Below are 11320 nucleotides of genomic sequence, written 5' to 3' on the forward strand. Positions count from 1 at the left end.
AACACTTCTTGTCAAAAGACACTGTTAGGAGTATGAAAAGACAAGCCACAGACTGCTAGAAAATACTTGCAAATCACTTATCTGACCAAGTATTTGTACCCATAATAAAGAACTCTCAAATCTCAATTATAAGAAAAATGTCAAATGAGCAAATATTTTGAACAGACACTTTACCATAGAAGATATATGGATGGCAAATAAGCGCAAAATAGGCTGTTCACCATCATTAGTCATTAAAGTAATGTAAATGAAAGCCACAATGAGATACCTCTACACACCTAATAGAATGGCTAAAGTTAAAAAGGCTGACTATAGAATGTTTAAATGAAGATGTGAAGAAGCTGGAACACTCAATACTCTACTAATGGGGATGTAAAATGGGCCAACCACTTTGGAAAACAGTGTGGCAATTTCTTAAGCAATACATATATACCTATCATATGATCGTATTCTACTTCCAGGTATTGCCCAAGAGAAAAGAAAGCATGTCTGCTTATATATGAACATTCATAGCAACTTTATTTGTAAGAGCCAAAAACTGTCTAAATGTCCATCAACAGGTGCATAAATAAATTATTTATGCATTGGCATATCCATCTAATAAAATACCTAGAAAATAAAGAATGAACCACTATCCACACAATAAATGGATTGATCATTCAATCGTGAGAGAAAGAAGCAAGACAAAATGGATACAAACTCTCAATGCAGAAGGAGAAAACAGAAACACCCATCTCTCAGTTTCCCCCTGAAAGATGTATTTGTACACTTTAAAAGCTGCTGCCTGAGGGTCTGGCTTCCATTCAGCCTGAATCTAGATGCTGACTGAGACCCTCCCCTTTGGGACATTGACAAGTCTTGGCATACCTTCAACCACTGGGAGCCCCTAAAATAAAATAGTCTGCTTGCACAATCACAAAAGTTTGAGAGGTAACCAAAACCTAGGACAGGGTTGATCGCCAAGATTCCTCTCCTACATGAGGTCACTCCTTCAAGACTGGAAGAGATAGCTGTTTTATCTAATGCATAGAAACCAACACAGACAATCAAAGAAGATGAAGAAACAAAGGAATATGTTCCACACAGAACAACAAGAAGAAAAAAAACAAGAAAATGGGTACAAACTATATGGCTCCACTAATATAAAACTCTAAAAAATTTAAACTAACCACTAAACACAGAAGACAAATCAGTGGTTTCCTGAGGATAGAGGTGAGGAACAAGTGGAGAGATTATAAAGGCGCACAAGAAAATTTTTAGGAGTGATAGATATGTTCATTATCTTGATTATGATCATCTTACATGTGTATACATGTGTCAAAACCCGTCAAGTTGGCCCTGGCAGTGGCTCAGTTGGTTGGAGTGTTGTCCCATACACCAAAAGGTTTCAGGTTTGATTCCTGGTCAGAGCACATACCTAGGTTGTATATGGGAGGCAACCAATCACTGTTTCTCTCTCACTTCTATGTTTCTCTCTCTCTCTCTCTCTCTCTCTCTCTCTCTCCCCTCTTCCCCCCCCCCGCCATCAATAAATATATCCTCAGGTGAGGATTAAAAAGACCTATGAAGTTGTACATTTTATAGCAATTGTACACTTTCACAGCAAGTTATTATATGGCAAGTATACTCCCAGTGAAACTTTTTAAAAATAATGAGTGTTCATTTTAAACAAACTAAATTACAAGATAAGAAGGATAAGCCAGGACGTCATAAATTTATTTTTTTCCTAGTACAGTTGTAAGCAAATAGTATGCACTTACATAATATGATAGATACATAGGTCTAACTTAAGGAGTGTTTTAGTGCCATTTTCCCTATGGATACATTTGGAGGACAAAATGTTTAAATTATTCTAAAATTTCCCCATATTGTAAATAAAATATAAATAATCTTATTTTTTCAAAGGAGACATCAAAAGATATTTTAAATGTTTCCAAAAGACAGTCAAACCAAGACAAAGATAATGGAGAAAATAAAACTAGCAATCCAATGAGCAAGAATATACTAAGTAGCATCCCAAACTATCATGAAGAGGAACAGTCTTATCAGATAAAACTCTTCAAAGTACAATTTATAAGAGTTGCTCCGTCTGGCTGGTATGGCTCAGTGGTTGAGCATTGACCCATGCACCAAGAGGTTGCCAGTTCAATTCCTGGTCAGGACAAATGCCCAGGTTATGGGCCCAATCCCCAGTGGGGGGCATGCAGGAGGCAGCCAATTGATCTTCTCTCTCATTGATGTTTCTATCTCTCTCTCCCTCTCACTTCTTCTCTCTGTAAAATAAATAAAGAAAAGAATATTTGACACAAAAAAAGTGAAAAAAAAGAGTTGCTCATATTTTATCTCAGAATGTGTACCTAGTGGTCGCAAGATTTAGTCTTCTAAATCTTGCTACCTTTCTTAAATGAGTTTTTAAAACCATGAGTGGACACTGAATTTAAATAGTTAATTCTAAGAAAATGAGGTGGTTGTTCATATTTGGCAAGTACACCAAAGTCAGTCAGAATTTAAAGAAGGCTTTCAAAAGCCTCAAGGGTAAGAAATAATTCAGAATTATTTAAAAAAAAAAAAAAATGTTTCAAACAGGATTTATATCTCTCACCAAAAGGCTTGTTACAAGCTGATGATATTTCATCAGTGTACCCAACAACAACAAAAAACTTTATACATTTTTCTGTATCCAAAGGGTTTATGAAGATTCATAATACATAGTTTCGTGCATTTAACTCTACTAGGGATCCTCTAAGATTTAAGCCCTGTTCGCCAGCCTGGCAAAGTGGGAAAAGCACGTGGATTCTTGTTGCGATCAGCAATTACAAGCTGTAGTAAATAGGTAAGTAAGTTCAGCTCACTATAATTTTTCATGCAAAATGGGGAGATTAGTCTAAAATGTTTTCATGTCTCTATCATTTTATGACTCTATCTAACAATACAGTAGGGTTTCAGCACCGTGGACAGCTCCAACGAGTAGGACAAGGGCCCTGACTGAAGTAGAAAAGCCATTAGTTTTGTTTTAAAAGTCACTGTACAAAAGTCTACATATAATTTTACTATTTCAAGTTAAAGTGATGTGTATAAGAAAATTTTTCATTTTCTTTTTTGTAACCATATTGCTACATGAACATCTGGGAATAGAACAGTAACAATTTGCCTTGTTAAAAAAAAAATTCTGTATTTATTATCTGAATGTTCCAGTCAATAGTAATTAAAGATTTATACAAAAAATGTGTCAAAAATGCAAATGAACACACAAAAAATTACCAAAAAAGTGAAGTAAAAGTACATTAAATTATGTTCTATCTGTGGCTCTTCAATTGAATGATACCAGTAACTTGAAAAGAATGAACATTTTCAATTGTATCAACTAAAAATGTCAGACAAAAAGAAATATTTTTATTCAATTTAAACAACATTAAAGTTGCTATCATAAATATCCCAAAATTTACAATCAGTGACATCCTAAAACGTTTTAGAGTCCAATGCCTTCCCCAAAGAAGAAAAAAAATCTTATTAGGTGGTGCTAACATTTCTTCCTATTCATTCTCGATATTTGAAAGCAAATTAAGTCAGGTTAATATGAAAGTCAAATTTTCAAGCCTTCAAGGCCAAAAAGTAAAGTAAAAGGAGTACATCAAAAAATATCTTATATCCATAAGTATGTATACTGAAGGAATAGAATGTTTTTCAAGTTTCCCTGGTGATGAGGGGAGAGGAAGGTTTGTGAAAAGGTAGGATGCGGTTTCATGCATTTATTCATTTATGTATTGATTCTACAAGTCTGCTATTTGGGAAATGTTGCTAGGTGCTGGGGATACAACTGAAGAAATACACACGGTTCTTCTCATTGTCTCATATTGAGCTTCTTGCTAGGAGAGTAACTCCACATTTGCTTCCATGTGGAATGAAGAGAGTGAATCTAGAGATAGAAAGCAAGCTAGTGGGACCTCTTCTAAGGAACAGCTTTCTACTCTCACAATACAGAAGGGTAATAGAGAAAAAGTGATAAAAAGAAATTAGCTATGCATTTTCACAAGTGGGAGTTTTCCTGAGTCCTACCATTTTATTTCTTTTTAAAGATTTTTCATTGATTTTTAGAAAGAGAGGGAGAGGAAGAGAAAGAGAATATCACTGATGTGAGAGTGAAACATTAATCAGCTGCCTCCTGCACCATCCCCCATACATACACACACACACACACACACACACACACACACACACACACTGGGGATCAAACCCTCAACCCAGGTATGTGCCCTGATCCTGGGTATCGAACCAGCAACTTTTCAGACAGGATGATGCCCAACCAACTGAGCCACACCGGCCAAGGCTGTTCTTACCTTTTTTTAGAACAATTTTTTTCCTTATTGATTTTAAATAGAGAGGAGGAAAAAGGGAGAGAGAGAGAGAAACAACAATGAGAGAGAAAATCGATTGGCTGCCTCCTGCATACCTCCCACTGGGGACCTGGCCCACAACCTGAATCAAACCGGAATCAAACCGGTGACCTCTTGGTGCATGGATCAACACTCAACCACTGAGCCACACTGGCTGGGCTGGTCCTACCATTTTTGAAGGACAAAAGAAAAAAAAAAAAAGACAAATATATGCATATAAGAGACTCCACCCACTCAGTCCTGCAACCTGTCAGATTTATATTCCTCCACCTTGGGGTCTAGTGAGAAAGAGAACTAATTTGATAGGTTGTGTGATAAAGAGCATTCAGTATTCACGCTAGAGGACCATGCTGCAACTTTCTATTTAGAAAAAGTATCTTTATAAAAATATAATTTTTACATCTGGGTAAGCATAGAGTTGACCATTATCTTTTCAACAGATCTTTTTTCTTTTCTTAAAATTCCAGCATTCAAAAGATAATTAAGCCAATCTTGTACTTAACAAACAAGAATCCATTCATAACATGTTAAAGGGAATGGCATATATTTGCATACACAAAGGAAAAACTGATAGTTCAAAATTCTAAAATATGCATGTAATATAGTAATGTGAGCATTATCCAGGAAAGCAGAATCAGAGCAAAGAGCATCTTTGTGCATTGCAGAAGTGCAAGGAAAATTTACACATCTAGCTGGTGAGTCACTGTTTTAAAGTATCAAAGCACAAAATCTGAAGCCAATAAACAGCTATATTAACTAATCTTCAAGATTTTATGTACAAAAAAATTGATGATGTTTCTTCATAGTAAAATTGATTTAAATCATCCTGTTATTGATTTGTTTACCTAAACATTTTTACTTTTCTTTTTTTTAATCCTCACCCGAGGATATCTTTTTATTTACCTTCAGATAGAGTGGGAGGGGGAGAGAGGCAGAGAAAGGGAGAGAGAAACACTGACATGAGAGGGACACATCAACTAGTTGCCTTTTGCAGGACCCCGACCAGGGCTGGGGAGGAACCAAGATCCGTCCCCTTGATCAGAATCAAACCCGAGACTCTTTGTTTGGTCCACTGACTGCTGAGCCAAACTTGCCAGGGCACTTTTACTTTTTAATTTATTAAAAACATGATATTGAATTGACTATGTAAATTTTCTACATGCAAACCTAAATAGACAAAAGTAATCACCATATTCTCTCACAATGTACAGCGAAGTAATATTCCCAATGTGTGAACCATCTAGCCTAACAACTATGAACTAAATAAAACAGATTAGATCAAATTCTCTTTCTTATTCCTGAAACAGACCTATTGTGATTTTCATTTATTTATTAGTCAAATATTTACTAAGTAACTATTATTTTCCCTGCCTACCATATAGTTAGAAGAAACTACAAAAGAAGTATAAGTTTTCACCCTTGACCTCAGGGACTTACACTTTATTTATTTACTTTTTATTTTATTTTATTGTTTTGTAAATCCTCACCAGAGAATTTTTTTTTTCCATTGATTTTTAGAGAAAGTGGAAAGGAGGGAGGGAGAAAGAAGGAAAGAGAGAGAAAAACATCGATGTGAGAGAGACACATTGATTGGTTGACTCCCACATATACCCCAAGCGGGGCCAGGGAATTGAAACTCTAACCCAGGTACATGCCCTTGACTGGGAAGAGAACCCACAGCTCTTCAGTGTGCAGGCCGATGCTCTTACCACTGAGCAACACCATCCAGGGCGGGACTTACACTTTAATTGAAGGGGTTATCTTGCAGGTCCTCCTAACAGTTGATATAAGTAAAAAATTTTATCCTGTTATTTTTATTTTTCCAATGTGAATATAATCTTTATCCCATATCGCTTACATTAGGTTGTCATTATATAAGGGTAGAAACATTGATATCTCCCTTGTAACAACTCCAGTTCTCAAGGTACACACCACATATGCTATAGAAAATCAAATATTTGTCTGGTATGAAAAACTAAGAAAAAAACAGTTACCTAAAAACTCTTTTCTTTTTAATCCTCACCCAATGATATTTTTCCATTTATCTTCAGATAGAGTGGGAGAGTGGGAGGGAGGGAGGGAGAGAGAGAAACACCGATTTAAGAGAGACACATTGATTGGTTGCCTCCCGTAGGACCCCAACCAGGGCCAGGAACTGAACCACAACCGCAGTATGTGCCCTTGACCAGAATCGAATGCTTGACTCTTTGGTCCATGGGTTGACACTCTAACCACTGAGCCAAACTGGCCAGGGCTAACTGAAAACTCTTTTAACAATAAAATATATTCAGAGGTCAAGATTGTTTTCTGAGTGATTTTATAATTCATCACACAGCACACATATAAGTCATATTTTCTAAAACTAAAAGTACTAGACAGCAAAAAAGAAAAAAATTCCCTGATGAATAATCAAATTCTAAAACACTGTTACCATCTTCATAACATTGTTCTATTTGGCCAAGCGCACATGACAGATAAATGATTGTAAATTGAAATTCCTCACTTGCACTTAATTTTCTGTTTGAAAACAAATCAAAACCCACAAGATCACTCTCGAGCACATTTCTCGTTCGTTGCAAGCTGACCAGTTAAAGTCAAATCCATGTATTTTGCTTTATGAAAACTAAATTTAACTGTTTTCCACAATTCAGAGCACTACAACACCGCTAGCTCTAGACTCACTGTCGCAGTTCAAGACCCAGCTTTGCCACATATTAATCATCTGACTTTGGGTACTTCATCTAACTTCCTGGCCATTCAGATTCCTCACCTGCAAATTAAGATGTTGAGATGCAATGCATTCAGCATCCCATCCCATCTCTACGGACTCTACTCTTTTTAGACACTAGCATTTACCAAAGTTATAATAATACTATCATTTGACCCAAATGACATTCCATTTAACCACAAATTACAACCAACACCAGCCACGTCATTGCATATCACTCTTGTGGTTTCATGCACTTTTATCTGAATATGTAATGAGGCCCCATGGCATTTTTATAAATCGACTGACTTTTTTACAAACCATTCATTCAGATGGTCCCTTTGATCTTTCAAGAGGAAGTTTCTATTCTTCCTCCATCATTTAGGGTTCTAGTAAGAAACAGATGACATATTCAAATTAGGTAATTAAAGGGAAGTTCAATAACATTTGACTATGTACAAGGATGCAAGAAAGGTGTAAGAAAAAACACAAGGCATGGTACAATATCTTGGGGCTAGTAGCATGCCTAATTGCAAACCACTGAAGTAGGAGATTCACAGGAAGCTGGAGACAGGCTGTGTGGAGAGGACCACTTTACAGGAGCTGTGATCTTAATCAGAGGGACACAGCCAGCTCAAGGTGACCTTGCAATTAGGGAGTTGGAGTGATAAATGTCTTGTCCTCACAATCTCCACTCCCTTCAGTCTCTGGCCAATGCTCCCACTGGCCAAACACAATTAGAAGCTGAGTCCAAGAGACCACTGTGGATGTGTTTCATACAGGTTGGCTTCCTGGAGTACAAAGTGGAAAAGGTCAAGACCTAGAGGTGCACAGGGAAACGTCTAACACAATCCTCTTCCCTGTAAGTAGGTGAGATTCTCAAAGTTATACTGAGCCCAGAGCTTCTTTAATCTTGTCATGAGTGCAAACTACTTGTCTAGTGTGTTCATGTAATGTGCTGGATCCCTTCCAAATTTTGACTGTATATTTAATATTCAAATAGTCTTTATTCTAACACCAAAAGCCTATTAGAACCCTCTAATGTAGTCATCGGCGATAATTTTAGATCTCAACAGGTTTTCACAAAGAATGTAAGCAAACCAATTGCTTAAATTGGAAGCAATGTTGATGTTAGTAAAGATTGATTTTCAATACTCCCTCTCTCTAATTAGTTGCTTTGAACATCAATGGTGAGTTGCACAAAAAGAGCCACAATGATTTGTCTGATTAAGCAGCTTCAGCAAACCAGAAAGGTTGGAGTGCAGCATTTTTCATTCTTTGATGGGCTACGCCTGTAAAGCCATGCTGAGCTGCAGAAACAGGGAAAGGAAATGCTCCAGGGGATAACAGAATAAAAGTGGATAACAAGGGGAGAGGGTGTCAAAGGAGGACTTAATCAGATCTGTGGTCTAGAAAAGCCAAGGAGCATATCCATCTATGTGGAAAGAAAAACATTGCTAATTGTATACTTGTTACCATGTGACAGGCACAAGCTAAGTGCTTTCCATCATATTTCATTCAATCTGCATGACAGCCCAGTGAGATATTTTTATTTACAGCATTTTACATGTGAGGAAAGTAACTTGCCTAAGAAACTACAAAACAAAATCAGAAAATCCAATCAAGAGGCATAGTTTTCAAAAGATTTTACATCCACTGTGATCTCAGTCACAATCCCACTGTTTCACCATTTTCAATCATTACTTGTGTCTTGGAAAGTGATAAGACACAACTAATAACTTACTCTGCCTATTTATAGCATCAATCTGGAAAAATAGAATTTCTTCTGAAATTGACTTCTTTTGGAAAATATTTGAAATGGTTGTCAAAGCACATGGAAGCGTTCTCAAGAAAGAGTTAACCCATGAAATCTTTCCCCTAGGATAGCCATAATGGTTTCCTACCAGACCCCAGCTCAGAATAGTCTTTTCTTGTAATCCTTACAGCACCCAGTACATGAACAGGACACACAATTGGGATTAAATAAATACTATTCGTAATGGGCAAGAGACTTCATAAAGAAAAGTAAATAAACACTGGTTTATGAAAAAATATAAACCAATCTTTTATCACCACTAGTGCTATATCACCACATCTAATTTCAATTTAGTGTGGACCAGTGACAAAGTATATTGTAGGTGCCTTCTCTTAGGTCCTTCCCACGCCCATCACACGTCCACTTAATATCCACCTCACTCCAAAAAATTAATACAGGAAGAAGCAGGCTAAAATGTAAATCAAGCCCAACCATGAAGTGAAAAATGAAAGAAAACTTATTAAGAAGAAGAAAGGTAACATCTAATGTTAATTATGTGCCAGGCAGAGTGCTTAATACTTTATATATATTCTCTCATTTAATCCTCATAATAACCATTGTCCTCATTTTAAAGATAAAGACACTGCGGCTCAGAGAAGTTAAGTAACTTCCCTATGGTCACACAAATAAGTGACAATGTAGAGATTTAACTTAAACTCTAGAAGATAATCCTATAAACGGCAGCCTTTAATATCACTAAAGATACAGGGAGTGGGAAGTGCCATGCCTTTGCCTTGGTGACATGGGGTCATGATGGAGATGGTAACTGCCTCCTTGCACTGGTGAGAGCATCACAGTGAACACCCAGCTTGCCCTGGAAAGAGTGGGGGAACTTGGGAACAGAAGACCCAGAGCTGAAGTCCTAACTCCATCACTTTCCGGCTGCGGTTATCTTGGGACATTCATTTTATCTCTCTGAACCTCAGCTTCCAAATCTGTCAAGTGGGATGAGTATGCTTCAAAAGCTGTTTAAGAAGATTCAGTCAAAGTGCTTCAAAATCTATAGATTTTGTCATGAAATGTATTGATTATTCTCTTCTACCGATGATACGCTCAGCCACCAGCGAGACAGGAGACTCCGTAACATAAAATCCCGGGCAATCACCCCAACGTGCTATACACTGTAGGAATGGCTTGTGCACAGAGAAAAATCTATTTGTTCTCTACAGTTCACAGCTTGGGAGCTCTTCATCCAGGGATACAAGGAACTGGAAGGAAGAGGTGGGGGTGGTTAGAGATGTCAGGTGGGATTTATGCTAATGTCGTGGGACAAAGAAGGGCTTGGGAAATGCCTTTGAAAACAGAGCATCTGCAGTGCCGGAAATGAGAAGTGATTTTACTAAGAATGGAATGTTTAATTTAAATAGTAAAATTATTTTATGATATTTAGGTATACCCTGCATTGTTGTTCCAAACTATCCGAGGTATTTTTTGTACCACTTTATGACTTTCAAAGAATTTTATATTGATGATTGCAATGAATGGTGTTTTTATAGTGCTATCTTCTTAATTCTATTATGGAGGATAACATGTAGGAAAGGAAGTGATAAATTATTTTTATTATCTGCAAGGATGTTAGGCAATTTAAGATCCAAGCTGTTTTCCAATAGGTAATAATTTTTTTTTTTTTTTGGTATGTGCCCCTAGCGGGAACCGAACCTGGGACTCTCTGGTCTGCAGGCTAATGCTCCAACCACTGAGCCAAACCAGTCGGGGCCCAATAGCTAATAATTTTTAATTCTCATTTCTTGGTTTTTTCATCTGTAAATAGAGTAAAATAACCCCCTGCTGTTTTTTCATTTCTAATACATTTATGTACATAAATTGTTTTGGTAAATTCTAAAGAACTGTTATTATTGTCTATTATCCATCAATTCTGCTAAGTAAGGGCATTTGTCTTAGTCATTCTAACCCACAGCAACTCCAAAGCAAAGATGCAACACGAAGTAAGCCAAGAGAAGTCCCTCCATGTAGGCAGCATTCACACATAAGGCAAGTTCACACAACGTGCCAAGAGAGGAAGCTGCATTAACTAGGAACCTCAGAGGTCCACCCAGCTGCTCGGACATCCCAACCTGGCACCAGGCACGTGGACTCCTAAAAATCACAGTCGGCATCAGGGCACTCACCCAGCCATCTGACTCACTCACAGCATCTGGGCCCAAGAAAATGTTATTTCCCAAATTCTGCTTTCCTTCTCCCATCTTCCCCAGCCACTCATACAATCTGGACAGTCCATAAGGTAGAGGATAATTTTAGGGGCTTCCCCAGAGCCTGGCTGGATGCCTTCCAATCATTTATTTCTAGCCTGTGCAATCAGATGCGCTATTTCTTCATACATGAGAAAAAATGAAATCAGTTTCTATTTGCAGAGTGAGATGGAAAAAATGAAAATTGCACACA

Source organism: Molossus molossus, unplaced genomic scaffold (genome assembly GCF_014108415.1).
Source record: "Molossus molossus isolate mMolMol1 unplaced genomic scaffold, mMolMol1.p scaffold_m16_p_1, whole genome shotgun sequence".
Classification (NCBI taxonomy): domain Eukaryota; kingdom Metazoa; phylum Chordata; class Mammalia; order Chiroptera; family Molossidae; genus Molossus; species Molossus molossus.